Genomic DNA, 21,769 nt, shown 5'->3' on the forward strand with positions numbered 1-21,769 from the left:
TACATGTAGATATTCATTTACGACAGTGACTACAGAACTTCATCAGAGCTCCTCATTCTTTTTAGCTAAGAGTACACCGATTGTCTGACCAACCACCCATCAAATACCCGCTGCACTCAAGGATAGCTCTAGCCGTTAAGAATGATCAATATCAACTTGTTCAGTGCACTGACCATCTCATCGGCTGGCAGGATGTCGTTGGTTCATTGGAGATGCCAATGGATTTTCAAGATGCGCATAAATGAATCTGAAGTGGTTGTAATGAAATGTACCCTAGCATTTCTGGATCATAGAAAGAAGATGAGTTATGCAAGTATGTGTTCTATGTTATGGTAGGGTGGGGAAGGGAGCTAGTCTCTTGAGAAACGAGTTACCCTGCTGGTTCCTGGTCTATTATGGCAGGCTGGGGAAGGGAGCTAGTCTCTTGAGAAACGAGTTGCCCTGCTGGTGCCTGGTCTATTATGGCAGGCTGGGGAAGGGAGCTAGTCTCTTGAGAAACGAGTTGCCCTGCTGGTTCCTGGTCTATTATGGCAGGGTGGGGAAGGGAGCTAGTCTCTTGAGAAATGAGTTGCCCTGCTGGTTCCTGGTCTATTATGGCAGGGTGGGGAAGGGAGCTAGTCTCTTGAGAAATGAGTTGCCCTGCTGGTTCCTGGTCTATTATGGCAGGGTGGGGAAGGGAGCTAGTCTCTTGAGAAACGAGTTGCCCTGCTGGTGCCTGGTCTATTATGGCAGGCTGGGGAAGGGAGCTAGTCTCTTGAGAAACGAGTTGCCCTGCTGGTTCCTGGTCTATTATGGCAGGGTGGGGAAGGGAGCTAGTCTCTTGAGAAATGAGTTGCCCTGCTGGTTCCTGGTCTATTATGGCAGGGTGGGGAAGGGAGCTAGTCTCTTGAGAAATGAGTTGCCCTGCTGGTTCCTGGTCTATTATGGCAGGCTGGGGAAGGGAGCTAGTCTCTTGAGAAATGAGTTGCCCTGCTGGTTCCTGGTCTATTATGGCAGGCTGGGGAAGGGAGCTAGTCTCTTGAGAAATGAGTTGCCCTGCTGGTTCCTGGTCTATTATGGCAGGGTGGGGAAGGGAGCTAGTCTCTTGAGAAACGAGTTGCCCTGCTGGTTCCTGGTCTATTCTGGCAGGGTGGGGAAGGGAGCTAGTCTCTTGAGAAATGAGTTGCCCTGCTGGTTCCTGGTCTATTATGGCAGGGTGGGGAAGGGAGCTAGTCTCTTGAGAAACGAGTTGCCCTGCTGGTTCCTGGTCTATTATGGCAGGGTGGGGAAGGGAGCTAGTCTCTTGAGAAATGAGTTGCCCTGCTGGTTCCTGGTCTATTATGGCAGGGTGGGGAAGGGAGCTAGTCTCTTGAGAAACGAGTTGCCCTGCTGGTTCCTGGTCTATTATGGCAGGGTGGGGAAGGGAGCTAGTCTCTTGAGAAATGAGTTGCCCTGCTGGTTCCTTGTCTATTATGGCAGGGTGGGGAAGGGAGCTAGTCTCTTGAGAAACGAGTTGACCTGCTGGTTCCTGGTCTATTATGGCAGGGTGGGGAAGGGAGCTAGTCTCTTGAGAAACGAGTTGCCCTGCTGGTTCCTGGTCTATTCTGGCAGGGTGGGGAAGGGAGCTAGTCTCTTGAGAAATGAGTTGCCCTGTTGGTTCCTGGTCTATTATGGCAGGGTGGGGAAGGGAGCTAGTCTCTTGAGAAACGAGTTGCCCTGCTGGTTCCTGGTCTATTATGGCAGGGTGGGGAAGGGAGCTAGTCTCTTGAGAAACGAGTTGCCCTGCTGGTCCCTGGTCTATTCTGGCAGGCTGGGGAAGGCAGCTAGTCTCTTGAGAAACGAGTTGCCCTGCTGGTCCCTGGTCTATTCTGGCAGGCTGGGGAAGGCAGCTAGTCTCTTGAGAAATGAGTTGCCCTGCTGGTTCCTGGTCTATTATGGCAGGGTGGGGAAGGGAGCTAGTCTCTTGAGAAATGAGTTGCCCTGCTGGTTCCTGGTCTATTATGGCAGGGTGGGGAAGGGAGCTAGTCTCTTGAGAAATGAGTTGCCCTGCTGGTTCCTGGTCTATTATGGCAGGCTGGGGAAGGGAGCTAGTCTCTTGAGAAACGAGTTGCCCTGCTGGTTCCTGGTCTATTATGGCAGGGTGGGGAAGGGAGCTAGTCTCTTGAGAAACGAGTTGCCCTGCTGGTTCCTGGTCTATTATGGCAGGGTGGGGAAGGGAGCTAGTCTCTTGAGAAATGAGTTGCCCTGCTGGTTCCTGGTCTATTATGGCAGGGTGGGGAAGGGAGCTAGTCTCATGAGAAACGAGTTGCCCTGCTGGTCCCTGGTCTATTCTGGCAGGGTGGGGAAGGGAGCTAGTCTCTTGAGAAATGAGTTGCCCTGCTGGTTCCTGGCCTATTATGGCAGGGTGGGGAAGGGAGCTAGTCTCTTGAGAAATGAGTTGCCCTGCTGGTTCCTGGTCTATTATGGCAGGGTGGGGAAGGGAGCTAGTCTCTTGAGAAATGAGTTGCCCTGCTGGTTCCTGGTCTATTATGGCAGGCTGGGGAAGGGAGCTAGTCTCTTGAGAAATGAGTTGCCCTGCTGGTTCCTGGTCTATTATGGCAGGCTGGGGAAGGCAGCTAGTCTCTTGAGAAACGAGTTGCCCTGCTGGTTCCTGGTCTATTATGGCAGGCTGGGGAAGGGAGCTAGTCTCTTGAGAAACGAGTTGCCCTGCTGGTTCCTGGTCTATTATGGCAGGCTGGGGAAGGCAGCTAGTCTCTTGAGAAATGAGTTGCCCTGCTGGTTCCTGGTCTATTATGGCAGGGTGGGAAGGGAGCTAGTCTCTTGAGAAATGAGTTGCCCTGCTGGTTCCTGGTCTATTATGGCAGGCTGGGGAAGGGAGCTAGTCTCTTGAGAAATGAGTTGCCCTGCTGGTTCCTGGTCTATTATGGCAGGCTGGGGAAGGCAGCTAGTCTCTTGAGAAATGAGTTGCCCTGCTGGTTCCTGGTCTATTATGGCAGGGTGGGAAGGGAGCTAGTCTCTTGAGAAATGAGTTGCCCTGCTGGTTCCTGGTCTATTATGGCAGGGTGGGGAAGGGAGCTAGTCTCTTGAGAAACGAGTTGCCCTGCTGGTGCCTGGTCTATTATGGCAGGCTGGGGAAGGGAGCTAGTCTCTTGAGAAACGAGTTGCCCTGCTGGTTCCTGGTCTATTATGGCAGGGTGGGGAAGGGAGCTAGTCTCTTGAGAAACGAGTTGCCCTATTGGTTCCTGGTCTATTATGGCAGGGTGGGGAAGGGAGCTAGTCTCTTGAGAAATGAGTTGCCCTGCTGGTTCCTGGTCTATTATGGCAGGGTGGGGAAGGGAGCTAGTCTCATGAGAAACGAGTTGCCCTGCTGGTCCCTGGTCTATTCTGGCAGGGTGGGGAAGGGAGCTAGTCTCTTGAGAAATGAGTTGCCCTGCTGGTTCCTGGCCTATTATGGCAGGGTGGGGAAGGGAGCTAGTCTCTTGAGAAATGAGTTGCCCTGCTGGTTCCTGGTCTATTATGGCAGGGTGGGGAAGGGAGCTAGTCTCTTGAGAAATGAGTTGCCCTGCTGGTTCCTGGTCTATTATGGCAGGCTGGGGAAGGGAGCTAGTCTCTTGAGAAATGAGTTGCCCTGCTGGTTCCTGGTCTATTATGGCAGGCTGGGGAAGGCAGCTAGTCTCTTGAGAAACGAGTTGCCCTGCTGGTTCCTGGTCTATTATGGCAGGCTGGGGAAGGGAGCTAGTCTCTTGAGAAACGAGTTGCCCTGCTGGTTCCTGGTCTATTATGGCAGGCTGGGGAAGGCAGCTAGTCTCTTGAGAAATGAGTTGCCCTGCTGGTTCCTGGTCTATTATGGCAGGGTGGGAAGGGAGCTAGTCTCTTGAGAAATGAGTTGCCCTGCTGGTTCCTGGTCTATTATGGCAGGCTGGGGAAGGGAGCTAGTCTCTTGAGAAATGAGTTGCCCTGCTGGTTCCTGGTCTATTATGGCAGGCTGGGGAAGGCAGCTAGTCTCTTGAGAAATGAGTTGCCCTGCTGGTTCCTGGTCTATTATGGCAGGGTGGGAAGGGAGCTAGTCTCTTGAGAAATGAGTTGCCCTGCTGGTTCCTGGTCTATTATGGCAGGCTGGGGAAGGGAGCTAGTCTCTTGAGAAATGAGTTGCCCTGCTGGTTCCTGGTCTATTATGGCAGGCTGGGGAAGGGAGCTAGTCTCTTGAGAAACGAGTTGCCCTGCTGGTTCCTGGTCTATTATGGCAGGCTGGGGAAGGCAGCTAGTCTCTTGAGAAACGAGTTGCCCTGCTGGTTCCTGGTCTATTTCAACTATAGTCCATTTGTAAATGTTATGTCTGCATCAGATGGACTTTACTCTTCAGTGACATATCTTAAGTAAATTACCTACAGTAGCTGTTATGATGGCCATTATGAAGTGTTTTGAGCAGCTTAACAACAACAGGTCTAATCCATTTCCTACATCACCCCCCCCCCCCCCCTGTCATTGTTGTCCCACTGTCATGAATGGGGGATTACTCAGAGTCATAATGAATTTCCTAATTAACCACTTATCTCCCTTTGACCTCTTGAAACTGATCCTACCTAAGGACATCAAACAGTGCACACGTAGCCTTTACCTATGGACTAGTATTTTGAATTGAGGTCAAATGAAGAAGTTTTTTGCACCAATGACATCTTCACTACAGTTCAGCTCAATTCTTGGAATCAAATCGAAGTCTCCAATGTTCTCAAGGGGGGTGCTTTGATCCACAGCCGCCTGGGATAACAGGGCTAACAGATCAACTCATCCAGTTTGTTATTTGATCCTACCAAAGAAGACAACCATCCAATCTTCTTGGCTCTGATTTCCTATCAACTCTCTGCTAGATCAAACAAAGGTCAATCATGATGACCCACTGTCTTGTCAACTCATCCCCGACCCCCTGTCTGAGTCCTTCTTCAGACGACTTGGGTCTCTCATGTCAAAGTGACAAGAAAAACATGAGGCCATGTAAAAATTAAACATTGTTTCCAGCACCTCTTTGTGCCAATTTAGGCCACCAATCAAGAAGATCGCCGACACAGCTTGTCAGTGAGAAATGTCCAGAGATTGCTGGGAAAGTCCAGCTCTACCAGTGGTGTGCTTGTCTGTCAGCCTTAAGCGTAATGTAAACCAGCGATATTTAGTCACTTCGACCGATCAGCAGCTACATCTAAATCACAATTATTCCATATGGTTTCGTCACAGGTTGTGGCAACGAAAATCACTGGTTTGTGCACCATTTAGGTTTGTAGGTTTGAATACTGTCCGTAACAAGGTCTTCTCGACCGTAACACAATCAATTGATTTTGCATGGCCTCGGTGACATCCTTCTATGGGTAGGATTACCTTCCTTTGATGATATTGTCCTCATCAGGCCACCCGTTGAGCCAGGATAGATAAAGCGACATCCGTTTGTGAGGGAAATGACAGGGCTCTGAGATGGGAGAGCCTTCATGGATCCTCCACCTACAGGGAAGCAGACGTCAGGCTGTTGTTACAGTTTACCACATGTTAACATTTCATGGAGGTTTTGCGAGAACTCATCACAGCATCACATTCAAGACAAATCAGGGTTGAAAATCATACCAAACCCTAAATAGTAATCAGTGAATAATCAGGCACCTCATGACATTTCCAGATGACCAACTCTATAATCTGAACACCATTAGACCATTTCTGCAACGCACCACATCAAAGTTGTGAGGATTAATAATACTTCCAAAAGGTTTAACGCATCATGGCGTGCCTCACATTGTCGGCCATTGCACAAGATTGATGAGGACCAAGCCCTTTCTCTTCAAATATCACAGACTTTGCAATTATTTGCTGGAAGGATTCTTATCATGCCAGAGCAATATCATTTGAGCGTTCCCCCATTTATAACGAGAGACTTTCGCGGATGAACGCTATCATTTTATAACTTTTAGATCAGCAAACACTGATGACACTTTGTCGCGGCAATGTTTGTGTTTAACCCTTTCACTGCTGAAGTTTTTTCCGCCTGCGCCAGCTGATATGGATCAGTGGATAGCAATGCCAAGCATTCGAAAAATTTCGAAATTTTCATTTTGGCAGACTAGTCATTGCAATGAAACACCTCCACCCATCCACTGCAGAAGTCAGATTTGATTAACATTCTAAAATCCCAATATATACAATGCAACTTGGCCGATTTCGATCAAAACTGTACAAAGCGAGCCGATTGGCAGATCATGAATGAAGACATTCCCGTGGGTGCGATCTTGATGAAGTTGTCAGGTCTATTTCCCGCGGGTGCGATCTTGATGAAGTTGTCAGGTCTATTTCCCGTGGGTGCGATCTTGATGAAGTTGTCAGGTCTATTTCCCGCGGGTGCGATCTTGATGAAGTTGTCAGGCCTATTTCCCGCGGGTGCGATCTTGATGAAGTTGTCTGGTCTATTTCCCGTGGGTGCGATCTTGATGAAGTTGTCAGGTCTATTTCCCGTGGGTGCGATCTTGATGAAGTTGTCAGGTCTATTTCCCGTGGGTGCGATCTTGATGAAGTTGTCAGGTCTATTTCCCGTGGGTGCGATCTTGATGAAGTTGTCAGGTCTATTTCCCGTGGGTGCGATCTTGATGACCTGCCACAGGCGATCATCTGTAATCGCGTCCGGCCTAATCATATCAACATCTTAAAGAGGTACACCGTTCGTAATTACTGGTGGTCCCAGAAAATAGAAATGCGGTCACACTCAGTGCTGCAGTGCAGTTGTTATGCACACGAATTAGCTGAGACTTGGCAATTATGGCTTTTCTATCTGTCTAGACAACATGCTGTATTATTCCATCTGACCATTGATCATAACAAGCCACTGAGCCACAGGAAAGTTTCGAAAAACACGACCAGAGTCGTCTGAGATTAATAGACTCGATACGGAAAGAGACAGCCCAGGAGAATCATGACCGCAGTCACACACACAAGCGATATTTATCACTTTTATCTGGACAGAGTAGGTCGTAAGTCAGGATGAGGATGGCATGACGGCCCAAGTCTCATAGATCGAGACAAATGGTCAGTTTATGTGATCTAGTTTATCAAATGGTTTCAGCATCTGGTTGTCGTGTACACCCGTTGAGCTACCAGGCACGGATCAAAGGGGAAAGGGCACCAGACACACGCCCCCACACCTTGGCTGATCATGAAGAACATGTGGGTATTCAATATCACACCAAGACACATTTCTATTGTGCGATAGTGACACACTCGTATGTTAGGAAGTGCACCTCATCCAGCCGGGCTTACACAAGCTTACCAGAGCCGTCACTGCCACCTGAGTGTTTTGAGAGATCATTCCTATTTGTCATGACAGCTAATCCCAGGGGTGTCATAAACAGTATGATTACTGGGTGGAAGAAAGCTGGCTTTTTTTGTGACCATTTGTTTTTGCTGGATAAGAGCAACAGCGACAGATACCACATCTGGAAGTACAGAAAAGCCTCTGTAGTAAGGACATCATGCGACTGAAAAACGTTGTCCTTAAAGAGAGAGGTGTCCTGATTACAGAGGTCTATATCAATGGAAAATGATCATTTTAGGACAAAAATCAGTGTCTTCAATGTAGAGGGGTCCTGCTAAGAGGGGTGTCTGCTAAGGGAGGTTCCAGTGAATTCCTATTCCAGCTATTTCTTTCTGTTGACTACGCTCCAAGCACAACCAAGATTAATGGGCGTCTCGTGTCAATTAAAGCTCGCTGTCGTCTTCTAATGGATGCCATGATTCATTGGTTTAATCTTCTACGCATCAAAAATAAATAGCCATTTACTATCTTCGATAGTTTTTAACACACCGACTGGAAGCTGAGTTCAGTAGTGTGTGTAGCCCTGAGCTGCTCATGGTAATCAGGAGCAAACTTGCCAAGTGCCATGTTTTGACACCAGGTGTCACTCTCCAGCCAGCTGGGTGGTCTCTGTCGAAGACTCTTGGTGGTCTCCAGCAGTTCTTGCTGACAGCTAAACAAACTTGGTTTAGCATCCCAAACAAGCACTTCAAGTCACCAGATGATGAGAGTACAGTTACACACACGATGAGTACCACAACAGGCCAAGCTCCACCTATATAACTCAAGAAGGGGGGTGTGCAGGAGTTTTACACCAACTACCCAAAATTCATTCAGTTTGAAAGATTTTCTCTAGTGCACCACCCCAGGACCACTGGTGTATTCAAGCCAGGTATGTGGAATAGATGGTAGATGGGGGGGGGGATTTATCTCTGTAAGTGTCACCATTATGCTAATAGGTGGTCCCACTTCAAAATGTTCAAAACACACAAAACAACACACATGGTGTGGTCACAGACAAAGGGTCTTTTGAAATGTGACAAATCCTATATGAGTGAATGAAAGGATTAGATGCAAGGTGACCTTTTTGTGGTATTGGCTGTGTATGTTATGAATGTGCACCAACTAGGTCATCGATTTAATTGACAACAACTGAGGAAACAGTTTGAAACGTAATGAAAAAGAAAACTCCAGAGACTAAGTCACCAAAATAGTTAAATCCACCTCTGAAATGCCAATAAAGCAGTCCACGCAATAAGATGGTCACAATCGCCTTTTAATTCCAGGTAAACTTTAAGATTTTCATCAAAGAATCAGCATAAAGTGATAACAAAAACAAAAAGACAATTGTCAATTATTTCTGCACGGCTCTAACCCCAGCTCACAGCTTCGATCTCAAAACTGGAAATCCACTCCAAAGACAATCGATGAGTGCACACAGCCCACCCACCCCATACAAGTGGAGTAGTCTCCTCTTGAATACACGTTGAGCGGACGATCCATTTCTGCAGCAGACGTCAGCAGAGGTCCACAGCAGACGATCAGTTGAAGCAGACGTGTGGTCTGGACGAGTCTGAACGCGACTCAGGATTATCACAATGAGTCAGTGAGTCATATCGTATTCAAACAGTTTCGATCTACACGTTCATAATCTTCTACAACACGCCATTTCAAGTCAAAAGTAGAGTGATTTTTGTGCATGTTCGCTTGACGTTTACCAAGTTTTTAGCCGAGACAGACGCTCTCTGTTTCTTAAATGTTGCCATCTCGGACATTGGATTACAGTTACATGATCGTGTCATGATAACACGCCAAGGTGAGCTTCTCTCCTATACCTAATTCTTCTCACCAGTAGCCATTATGTTTGAGTGGGTGATATGAATAAAGACTAGGAAATGCTTTTACTTAAAACTTCACGTACATTTACACTGGGCATTTCTGTACAAAATAGAAGTAAAAGCATTTACTAGTCTTTATTCATATCACCCAATGTCTGAGTAACGCTTCCAACAACCGTTTATCCTCAATGCCTTTATTTGTAAAGACATTACCAACATCCATTAATCTAGAATCTCCATTTGTAAAACTTTTTACCAATGCCATTAATCTTGATACTCTTCTATATTACTGAAGCAATTTTCCAACATCCATTTATCTTCAATGTCTATATTTGTGAAGATTATTCCAACAGCAATTAATCTTACATGATATTGATGCACATTTACAATTCTGTTTGAATATTTCATCTGTTTTATTGACTCAGGAGGCAATGAAACCTGGGGGCATATCCATTAAAAAAATGATTAGGTAGTTCCACTTTTTTAAGCGTGCAGTGTCGTAGCTCACCTGATGTAAGACTTGTCTGATTTGCTCTGGGTTTCTCAATGGGTGGACTTCAAAATTGGTTTGCCAAATCAGATAAATCTTTGGTTTGGCGAGAAAAAAAACCAACTTGTGAAATGTGGGTTTGGTGGCAACTGGCCACTGACAGATGTCATTTCCTACTGGTTTCTACGACATCCTTCTCGGCAATGACCTGAAGTCATGCATAGCGTACAAAATCAAACACTGAATTGAAATACTGGGCCATCGTAGAAGAGATTACAGGCCAGGTTTGTCTCCTCAAATCATTCTTTTTTTTGGAAGTTTGGAAATCATAACTCAAAACTATTCAGTTCCTCTGCTGACCAGCATAAGATGAATCGGAGAGTAAAAGTGAACCAGAACTGATGCAAGACTTCATGAATAATATCATTTCTTGAGCGCTCTTCACACATATGCGCCTGGGGAAGCTGCCAATTCCTGCCTCTCAATACCACCAGAATATCAACACCAAGAAAATGTGTTGACATATTCAATGAGTGCTAAATCAATTGTGGCACTATGTCAACTATTGGAGTTACATTATGTCAACATGAGGACGTTGGATGCTGCCGGCTGCTCTGCTGTGATGACTGGTGTATAAGTCAGGGGAGACTGTGAGCAGCTTGGCACTGCCCAAGCCAGTCCTGCTGGGGTGGGCACCAGATTGCTGCCAAGCTTATGTGGGGTTCAGGCAGAGTGCTGACCTCAGCAGTTTGGGGCCTCAAATAAGTCTTTGACTTCCCAATCACATTGTTACCATCAAGTGCATGGTAAAAGAGTATAAACATCATGAGTCCACTTCAGCCTCAAAATCTCCCTAATTAGGGCTAAATAGTGCAAACAATCTATCCCTAAAAGCAATCATGGATTAATCTAAAATCTACTGAAAACAGTCCAGCATTCGACAACAAAAGGAGATTATCCATTCATGAGTAACCTGAGTCCACCCAATTCATTGTATTCACCAAAGCCTCATTGATTACTCTTATGTTACGTCATAATCCATGTCAAGTCATAAGCATTTTCGTGCATGGGTCAAGTTTGATTTGACTGACAAATTGAGGGATTATTCGGATACATGCATTCGGTCACTTCTTGAACATAACCCCTGTACGCAGCTGGCTTTGGCAACAACAACTCATCTGACTGAGTGCGTACTTTACATCCAGCCCTAACTGGCACACCCTGCAGGCAATCAAACTGTAGACTGCAGCAGAGGCAAGCTGAGAGTAAATATTTGTCTATCTTTGCCAGCCAACTTAAACAGGCCTAAACAACTCAGGAGTGGGGTCAAAAGCTATATAAGTATTTACAGTAGCAACTCAAGGTATATACACCAGGATACAGGGTGGTCCAAAAAAAGCCAAAAATAAAATGTCGGTAAAAGTTCACAATCACTTCTAGTTTTTGTGTGCATGAACTTGAGTGTATGCATGGCCCATCTTTATAACGGGACGTTAGAAAAGGTACCCCCTTCTCCCTCCTCTATGTTCGTACACCAATGCAGAATGAGAGGAGACCTAACCTATCAATAACAATTTGCATTGAAATACCACCCAAACCTGAGACACTTGTGCCAGCACTTCAAAACTCTCATCACAAAAGAATATTTTGACACAAATCTTTCGAGAGATGCCCATCCATAAACCCATTCAATCTCGGAGAAGTGTTTGAAATGAAACTGAAGTAGGCCTAGTCATTTCTCGAATGATAAATGGATGAATAATGCGATGACGTTTGCGTGATCTGGGGGGACAGCGAATGATCATGTGACCCAGCTGATGCCTCAGACCAGACAAACTCCACCAAATCCAAGAGAACCAAACCAAACGACAGGTTGTACAAACTGCTTTTGCATATTTGATGAATGATCTGATGACGTCTGCATGATGTTGCATTTGGCGTCTACCAGAACGGCAAATGATCAGCAGCCTGCTGGGAAATCAGAATCGGCAGATGGAACAAAAACCGAGGAGCGTGTATTAAAAGAGATACGGAACAATACACATACATGTACCGTATATAAAGATGTGCTCAGTAATACTCTTTACAGCTGGGGAGTGTATCACTGTGCGAGTGATTTGGTGCCCATTATGGTAGCCCATCCCCAGGCTTGGGTGCCTTTTGAAACCAATTTCGAGGCCAGAATTGGCAATCATAACTTTTCAACCTTTCCTATAAAGAGTTTGACACCATCCACCATCAGATTGACGTTGATGGCCACTTGTTGATTTCATGATGACCACTACTGCTCCCACAGAAGGAGCATCATGATATCAGTATCGCCAAGGGACGAACCGCCACACATGGTTTAAGAGGTATGAGCCACGTAAATCAACCTGACACATCTTATCAGTGTCGGACAGTGTCACAACATCTTATTGACTAAGCATTCACAAAGATTCAACATGTCTGGAGATTGCAAATGACCAAACTTGTTACTGAAGTCACTGTCCACTGGCCACACAATCGGATTAAACCCCTCTGAATCAGTCCTATGACATGTTATCAACATCAACCTCTCCGCGTGATAGATGACATCAGCGCCCGTCTGTTCCCTATGGTTTCGCTCGCCGTCAATGCACATATCGATGTGATGGGCCGGTCAGCCAAATATTACAGAATGAGAGCTGTCGTTACTCTGACATTGAGGACCCTTCAGTGAGCTCTTGTACCAGCCCAAGGAGCACATACTACAAGTGGCTGGGTTATCCATTCACTCAGGGCCATACGTGACATACAACATTCGGGCAACACCTCACTGCAATGCTAATCAAATTTTCACTGAAAAACACGATAATACAACAAAAAGGTGATTTTCATTGCAGTCTGCTAAAGCCCAAATAGTCTGCTAAAGCCAAAAGTCTGCTAAAGCCAAATGGTCTCTTCATCTTGTTGCTGAAGGTTTGTATATAGATAAACAACCTTTCCGATCTTGGTCCCTTCTCCGACCTCAGCACTTCTGAAACACCAAGTACAGCCTCATCCAACCATCCGATACATCTGGATCTTTAGTGCCACAATTCGCCTCGAGCTATCATTATTACAACAATAGACACCACCGATGGTAATCTATGCAATGCCTTTTTTCTTCCGAAGACAGAAGAACTCCAGGACTAAGTAACTCAGGTTCTAGATTCAAATCATGTCTCAGGTGGAGCCATTTTTGGGCCATATACATGTAGGGGGTACACCGTTCGTACTGGTGGTCCAGCTCCTAAAACATGGCCTCCTACCCATCTGTATCTAAGAAATATCTGATTGAAATTCGGTTGCCTGGTGACCCTAATATGTAGAACACGCTGCAGGCTATCTGGGAGACCATTACAGCTGAGGAAACTGCTGGTAAATTTCATTCTGGAATGTGTTGGCCCAGGAGGTCAGTGCTAAACTACACTATTTCTGTTTTGCATTTTGCTCACTAGCATGGAACAATAGACATTTACAAATTGACATGGGTGAAATAATTATTCTTTTATCCTTACAAATACAATCAGCTCTTATCTGACAATTCTCAAGAGGACGGCCACTACACTCAACCATTTCGATTGATTTACTGATGGTGTGCTAAAACTGTGCTCCCAATCCACTGCCCCTAAAAATGATGAATCATTGAATCATAACTTAGAGTTTTCTTCATATTCGTCATCATAACGACCAGTATCCTGCTAAGCATTACAGATGGTATCACTGCCTGTGCTCAGTATCTGTATTTGGTGATCGTGGTCAATACAGTCATCAACTACCAGGCAGACTGGTGTCCTGACAGGACGCAGATCCCTGATCGATCGTGAGTGAGATCATCGCCAATCGAGTATGAAATCGAGTTAATCGTTCTTTACACAACCAAGTGAGTCGCGATAGACCTAATAGCTTTATGAGTTAGTCATTATAACAGAGAATCAAATCTGTAGAATTAGGGCCCAGAAATCTTCTTCTCGGACTCAGATGAGGTGTTTCAAATAGAGAAGAGCTCGTGAGCTAACTTGGCTCATTATTGGCTCTTCAGCTCTATCGGCACCAATCCCACAACTCTGACAGAAAACCACTGCTTTTTGGTGAGGGAATCGCCCAGAATGTGCTGAGCTGTGCAACACCGCTATGACAAAACACTCAAGTATTGAGTATTGTTAACACCAGAATGTTGCAAACGGTATATCGTTTTCATATATCATGAGCTGATTTGAAAAGCAGTCAAGTGAGTATTGCCATTAAATATACATGTACATGTACTTTAACTGTGAGGCATGTTCAGTTGACAGCAGTTGACAGGAGTGGTGCGGGAAACCTTTGAGGTGGAGTGGCCACCAATGGAATAATCAATAAACAGATGCAACTGCCGGACTTCAAAACGTACATAGAGGGGGAGGGTCGATAAAAACAGTGCTAGCTGTGCCTGTGGTATTATGTTCCATTAAAATTGTGCAGAAGACTTTTGTCCGGAGTCCCGTACCGTCAAAAACCGACGTGACCTTACTGTCAGTCACCACCTGATCTTATCCCAACTCGATCAGTGATTAGTTTTAGAATTATCAAGTAAGGAATTTGAAAAAGTGCCATGCTTTCATCCTGTTACTTGTCCGACAGGATATTACAGCTACAAGCACTACGAAATCTACAAAATCTTAATTTCCCTCTCCTAACACAATATCCATACACCACTTTGATGTTGTGTACATATAAGACGACTGTATCCCCACTCAATATTCTCAACGGGAGGCTCCTCAACGCCCCGCGACAACGCTGCAGAATATCTCACAAGTTTGCAGTCGCTACAATGTTCTTTTATCATGTTTATGGAGGCTTGTTCTTGGCTCATTAGTGGCAAACACGTGTTGTGGGTTTGCTGAGAAGAGCACCATGGATTAACTCGATGTGCCCGATAGTTTAAGATAGTCTACATGTTTTATCTCATCGTGACCAGGAAGACAATCACATTTTCAATGGTAGGACTGTCCGTCTTGGATGCAGATTGACCTTAAACCTTTTGGTGCCTCGGACCCACACCGTGGAACATAAAATAACACAACCACCCCTTTTAGATTTAGTTCTCAGTTAGAGAGGATTGAAACCTGGTACGCATAGTTGGATTCATTTCATGGAGCAAAGCTTTTTAAACCTTGGACAATTAATAAGCTCCTCTGCTTGTTGCTGACATGGTTTTCATTATTTATACGGTTCATAAGACTAACACAGCCCTGTTATATCGTATATCATTCATACCTCATTAGCAACCACCCGGATATAATGTCAGGGGTTATCTTGAAGTTTAGCATCCGTTTTCTCATGGGGTCCTTGCTCGAATAGCAAGTTAGCTAGCTACCGTATCTATTATGGATGGTGAGGATACAAATGGACTGATAGCGACTATAACGTCTAAACTCAGGCTCCCTGGGATTCGTATCAGTATTATTCTATTGATAGTAGGAGCACATGGAACTTCTTGCCATGTCGAAGATTGCGTGGTCAAGATGAACGTCCAGTGACCAAGACTAAAGGCTAAATATCAAAAGGCATCTTCGTATTATATTAGCCCATCACTGTGAATGAGCAACAGTAAAGCTGAAAGGGTGGATGTCGTTCTGGGTGCCGACAAATGGTACCCAGGTTCGAGATCGACTGGACATAAGCACCCTGGGTGCCATTACACTAGACAAATAGCACCCAGCTTCTTTTTTGCCTGGCTTACGGATCTTAGGGACGACATTTCTGTACTGCCACTGGGTGCTGTTAGTCTAGTGTAATGGCACCCAGGGTGCTTATTGTCCAGTCGATCTCGAACCTGGGTACCATTTGTCGGCACCCAGGACGACATCCACCCTTTCAGCAACAGTAAAGGCCACAAGTGCCAAAGGTCTTTGTCCGTTTTTGTCCAGAGACAAAATCCAAGATGGTTGATCTGGCAGCGATGTGGCAGCCTGCTCGGCCTCCCACCATTCTATAGAGGATACTTGACTGGCTGATAGATGTAGGTGAGGCTCAGTGATTAAGAATTGATCACCTATGGGTAGCAGCAGCAAGATAGACTAATCAGCATCCCTCTCCACCTCAGGATACAGGTACTGATGATGATCATAGTGATAGAAAATGTGGTCTAAATTACTATTCTCATTGATCGGAAAGCTTTTTATTTTTTATGGCAGACGCGGCTGTCATTGATGGAGGTTAACAAGAGATGGATTGGGTGGAATCAGAGAAGGAAACAGTATCGCATGTTCTTATAGCAGGGGAACTTCAACGTTAACAGACCGGCCATCAAGCACTTCAGGCTGGCAGAAACCGCAGACCCCTCTACACTATGCAAGCATCAGGGGAACATCCAGGAGCCAGAAAAAGAGGGGCGTGCACTATATTTCTCATCAAAATTCCTGGTGTGTTCATGAAAAAGAGGGGCATGCGTCTGGTGCACCCCCCCCCCCCCCCTCTCCCCCATTGGATCAGCATCTGAGCATTGTCATGAAGGAAGGCTAAGTCTCGTTTACGACACACGCTATCACACAGAGGTTGCACACCATTTCCTCTCCAACCCAATTTCATCTCACAGGTTGATTCAAGTCATCTAGCGATATATTCCTCGCATCAGACCAACTGCAATGAAGACTCCAAACCCATCGACATGCTTTCTAGGTGTTCAATTCCTCGCATCAAACCAACTGCAATGAAGACTCCAAACCCATCGACATGCTTTCTAGGTGTTCAATTCCTCGCATCAAACCAACTGCAATGAAGACTCCAAACCCCTCGACATGCTTTCTAGGTGTTCAATTCCTCGCATCAAACCAACTGCAATGAAGACTCCAAACCCATCGACATGCTTTCTAGGTGTTCAATTCCTCGCATCAAACCAACTGCAATGAAGACTCCAAACCCATCGACATGCTTTCTAGGTGTTCAATTCCTCGCATCAAACCAACTGCAATGAAGACTCCAAACCCATCGACATGCTTTCTAGGTGTTCAATTCCTCGCATCAAACCAACTGCAATGAAGATTCCAAACCCATCGACATGCTTTCTAGGTGTTCAATTCCTCGCATCAAACCAACTGCAATGAAGACTCCAAACCCATCGACATGCTTTCTAGGTGTTCAATTCCTCGCATCAAACCAACTGCAATGAAGACTCCAAACCCATCGACATGCTTTCTAGGTGTTCAATTCCTCACATCAAACCACTTGACGCCAGGAGATTGGTTCATGTTTCACCCCTCATTCGCTAATTATCGCAGCTCGTTAATTGATTCGCCCAATCTTCAGCCATTGTTAATTCCCTCGCCCAATTGGTTTCCATGGCGATGATGCCATTCACCGATTGCAAAGGAGGCTGTCATAGGAACCGGACCTACCCTCATTATTCAAAAAACAGTGCACAACAATGACGGCCGTTCTCGAGAGGTAACATGTAGTTCTGATTAAAGACCAGTAGAGTGCCTGAATGAACATGCAGATTGATCCCATTCTCTTGAGAGACGACCGAAACTGAAGCTTAATGTGAACAAATAAAGAGTGCGGAACTACACATGCGCCCTGATAACTAAACTGAAAACTCACTACATTGTACAGGGTGTCCCAGATCTTAAAGTGCAATCATTATCAGGCTTGGACTCTTGGCGCTGCAGTTTTTTCTAACTTGTGTCATGTGACATGTTCAAATATAATGTTCCTTCACAAATTTTATTCTCAGTTTCTTAACTGTTTCCTTCATTTCTAAAATGTATCAACCGTTCTCCAAGACAGGTTACCATGGCGACCAGACAAATTTGTCACTGGATCACCTGCAGATGTAAAGTTGGGTCATGAATATTTTAAAGATCTTGATATGTGAAATATTACAACATAATGTCTTAACGATGTTGAGACTAAAGAACATTAAACAAAACTTGCTAACATAATACAATAATTTACCTAAAGGCTCAGGCTGTCTATACATGTAGTATTTATTAGTGGCTCAAGAAAGCAGAAAGGCAGTTATACCGATAAACAACCACGACAAAAAGTTGAACTTATGAAACGTTTAACCCATCAATGCAGACAACCTTAAACTACAACAGAACTATTGACGATGACTGATCAAGGGCAATAATTAACCTGATCTGCGCGAATAAACCCACCTCTCTTTGGTGAACACATCGTCGCTGACTCATTATCCTTCCGACATGGGTCTTAGCCTCATCATTATCTCCCAGCTACCGAGGAGAAAGGTTGCATTCAGCATCTCCTGGATATGGACTTAATATCTTGACGCGTAGTATGGACTTATCGCACACTGACGCTTCTATTTTAAAGTGTGATATCACTCGGACTATACTGCAAATTTCATTGGCACAAGTAAGTTTTAATCAAGCATTCTTCTTCATCACATCTTCTTGCTTAGAAACTACAGAAGTCTATACAAGTTATGAGTTAGAGATGTCCTCGGTTGAACTGGCACTTTCTGCAGTCTTTTTTACAACCATATTGCATATCTCATTTTGTCTGCGAATTATTCCCTCACCCAATATATTCAGGTTGCTGTTTAAAGACACAGCCTTTCCAAGCAATCACGTCAGGCAGCCGTATGATTCTGATAACAACCAACTCAGCAGCTCCTGATGTAACTTGAGCACTAACCCTGCCTAACCTCTCTCTCCCTGAATCAACTACTCCACTTCCAGCTTGAGCCTTTAGACTCAGTTCAAGATTTGTGCAAACCAAATGGAAAAAATGTGCTTGGTCTATTAGGGTAATGTTGCGCCCTGCGAGATAAATGAGAAAAAACCGCCAAGAAAACTAGCAATATAATGAAATTGAGAATGCGAGATGTGCCGTTGGGACTGGGGTGGTTTGGAATTGAATCATGGGATACATCGGGAATACTGATCATCTGACGCTTATACCAATTTGATTTTTACTCGGATTTCAGAATAGTTCACCATTCAGGGCTCATGTGACTGGATGTCGCTTCTTTGAACTTTTGGTAAAATGTGCTCAGGAATTTCACTGTTTAGGTATAAAATGCTATCGTGCCAAAGTGTTTTCTATGTAAATGATTAAAGAAGATTTGAATGGACAATGTGATGGACTTGGACTGTATGGAAATGGAAGAAATACCAGAGACTTGATCGACCTGAACCCAGCGGCACCAGAAACCACCTAGGGGGCTGCAAATTGTTCAGGTTTTTGACTCCCCAACAACATCACATATAGACATAAAACTGGTCTATTTCAGCCCAAATAGTGGCCATTCAATCTTTCCCTAAATGTGAGTAAGGCCATCACAGTTTTTTTGCATTACATCAGAGACCTTCACCAAGGAGCTGAGTCAAAGAGAAGTTGTAAGGCCCTGTACACCATACAATACACTAACAAGCCAAACAGTTCCTGTGTTACATCATAGGATCAAGCCCACAAGAGAAGTAGGAGCTAATTAAAGGAGTAATTAATCTCTTTAACAGAGTAATTAACATTGTTCTTCTGCAATCAGATTCCTTAGTGGTGCCAGAAACACGCAAGAATTTCCTGTTTATTCAAATATTTTCTCACTGCATGAATGTAGTGGTTGTACCATATCAACATTGTTGATGAAGGATTCCCAAGTGCAGTTGAGACATGTAATTTGTTTTTATACTCGCTATCAGATACCAGTTGGTCTGGGCTCAGGCTCAGCCTCCTCTGGAAATCAATTTGTTAATCACAGCTTACAACTATTACCTCAGGCGTGTTGGGCTAGAATAAACCTTGGTTATATCACACTCTACTCTGCTCAAGGCTTGGGTCTTCGCCAACAGACTATCTGTTGATGTAAGTTTGGCCATCTCTCTCATCGAGTTAGGGCTAGAATAAACCTTGGTTATATCACACTCTAGTCTGCTCGAGGCTTGCGACTATCTGTTGGTGAAAGTTTGGCCATCTCTCTCATCGAGATAGGTAGTTATATCACGCTGTAGTCTGCTCAAGGCTTCGGTCTCGTCCAACAGACTGCATGTTGGTGGAAGTTTCAGTGTTCTCCAATGAGAATTGCTCTGTAAAAACACGGCATTGCGTCGTGTGAAATCATGTCACCCGAAATGCCACCTTCAGCCAAATCATTGCTACTGCCAATCTTACAGTCTTCTCATACATTATCTTTGATGAAATTTCAAGGAGAAATGAACAAATGCTCCTCCCAGTGGAGCATGAAGACAAATAGTGATTGCCCTGTCTCTTTCTCTAATCTCCCAAGTGCCAATAGCGTTAGAGAGCTACAAATGTAATAGTGCCATTCTGATGGCCACGCTTAGACGCTTAGACCACGCTTCCATGACAATTCAATTTTCGAATCAAAGTGCCAGGAAAATTTATTGAGCAATGTGTTACTGTTATTGTATGTTGGATTTCCTCTACTGAACATAACAGCCAATGCTTAACCCGTGATCATAATCGCTGCAATGTGCAACAAAGAGATCTCCCATCTGCGGGATGGAACTTCGGTTGGAAACCTAACTTTTTTGTTTTTATTGATACTGAAAGGGTGAATTTGATTTGGTTATCAATGGATCCTGAACGTGTGATAGCCTATGTCGACCCAGTAACTCGATTGTATCAAATCTTGATGAATATTTATGATGGCAAGCTCCTTTTTGTAGTCTGCCACAGCTGACGATGATGCAGTGGCATGATGGGATTGATGAAGCGCTCCGATAATCACGTCTGCCATTCTCGTGTGGTGTCAAATGCAAGATTTGAAAGTCATAATGAACTGAAAGTGAATTTTCATTGAAAAGGTTGATGATTTCGATAGGTGCTTCACCGTAGTGGCATTCAAAAGTCAACAAATGCCACTATGGAGGAGGAAAAACTCTCAATAACCATCAATATCTGTAGAAAATTTGAAATCTTTAATTTGAAATCTAGACGCACTGAGAGGTGGTTCAGATCATTTTAGGTCATCAAATATCACTGGTGCAGACTACATTTAACAAAAACAATGAGAAGTTTTAAATTTTGGTTTTAAAAGATGCAATTGCAGGCCATTCCCGATGATAGAAATGGTGGAAACTTTATGGAGTTTGACCCCGCCTCCCCCGAACAACTCTCCTGTATCCAACCCTGAGCTATATTGAGCAGACATTGCTATATCGATTGACCACAAGGAGAATGATAACAGGTGTCCAGGCTCTTTAGCTGCGCGATAGCCGCCTGATCAAACATTGTATACTGTGGAGATGACCCGACCTGTGTCAATGGACGGAGATTCTATCGGGAGGTGGAGGAGCATGGTGCCGTTGAGCCGGAGTGGGGCAATTACCATGGTCATCTACAGATATAGCCAGATTGAATCAATGGAAAGTATCGTGCTGAAGTGGAGGTGACCAAGTCTTCTAACACGCCTGGTCTAACACCAGCATATATACAAGTGAATACATTGGCTTGGAATGGGATTGGGGATGCAATTACCATGGCCATTTACACTAAATAACAGATACAGCCAGATTGAATCATAGAACGTAGGTCTGCTCAGGTCCCAGTGACCAGTGTATTATATTTGTGTGCAAGGGATAAATATGGTATTGTTTTGGCCAATAGTGTCAGCAGTATTGAAGTTATACAATACAATAAAACCTCTCTAATAAGGACACCCTTGGGACTGACAAATGCTTTTCTTAATAGAGAGGTGTCCTGATTGGAGAGGTCAAATTGAATAGTAACAACCAGTTTGGGACCAAAACTAGCGTCCTTGATAGAGAGGTTGTCCTTAATAGAGAGGTGTCCGCTAAGGGAGGTTCTACTGTACAATACTGGTCTATTAAGTATGATACTGACATGGGACTGGCAGCTCCACTTTTTTCAATGGTGTTTGCAATGGCAACACCTGCTAATCCACAATGGCAAACAGAGAGTTCGTACAAAGTGGACTGAAGACCTGTTCTGGCATTATACAAGTGTTACATAAGGCTTGGGCTGAGCATAACGTGAAATATATAGCTTGCTGACTTTGAATAATGCAGAAATAGGAGCTTCATTGTCCAAGTGGCAAGGTTTTCAAATGAGCTGGGTGTGACATTCAAAAAGCTAACACTGTGGCCATTTTCAGGCATGGGCTAAAGACCCACCTTATAGATTTTTGAACAGTCGATCGAGACAAGGTGA

At 44.7% G+C, this 21,769-nt stretch overlaps 1 protein-coding gene across 1 annotated transcript in view; it reads right to left on the minus strand.

Moving 5' to 3' along the window:
• The window catches only part of LOC135489876 (dynein axonemal assembly factor 9-like), a 40,425-nt gene that overhangs the window by 9,686 nt on the left and 8,970 nt on the right, over positions 1 to 21,769 (minus strand). The gene's annotated exons all lie outside the window — the stretch shown is intronic.

Source organism: Lineus longissimus, chromosome 6 (genome assembly GCF_910592395.1).
Source record: "Lineus longissimus chromosome 6, tnLinLong1.2, whole genome shotgun sequence".
NCBI classification, from domain to species: domain Eukaryota; kingdom Metazoa; phylum Nemertea; class Pilidiophora; order Heteronemertea; family Lineidae; genus Lineus; species Lineus longissimus.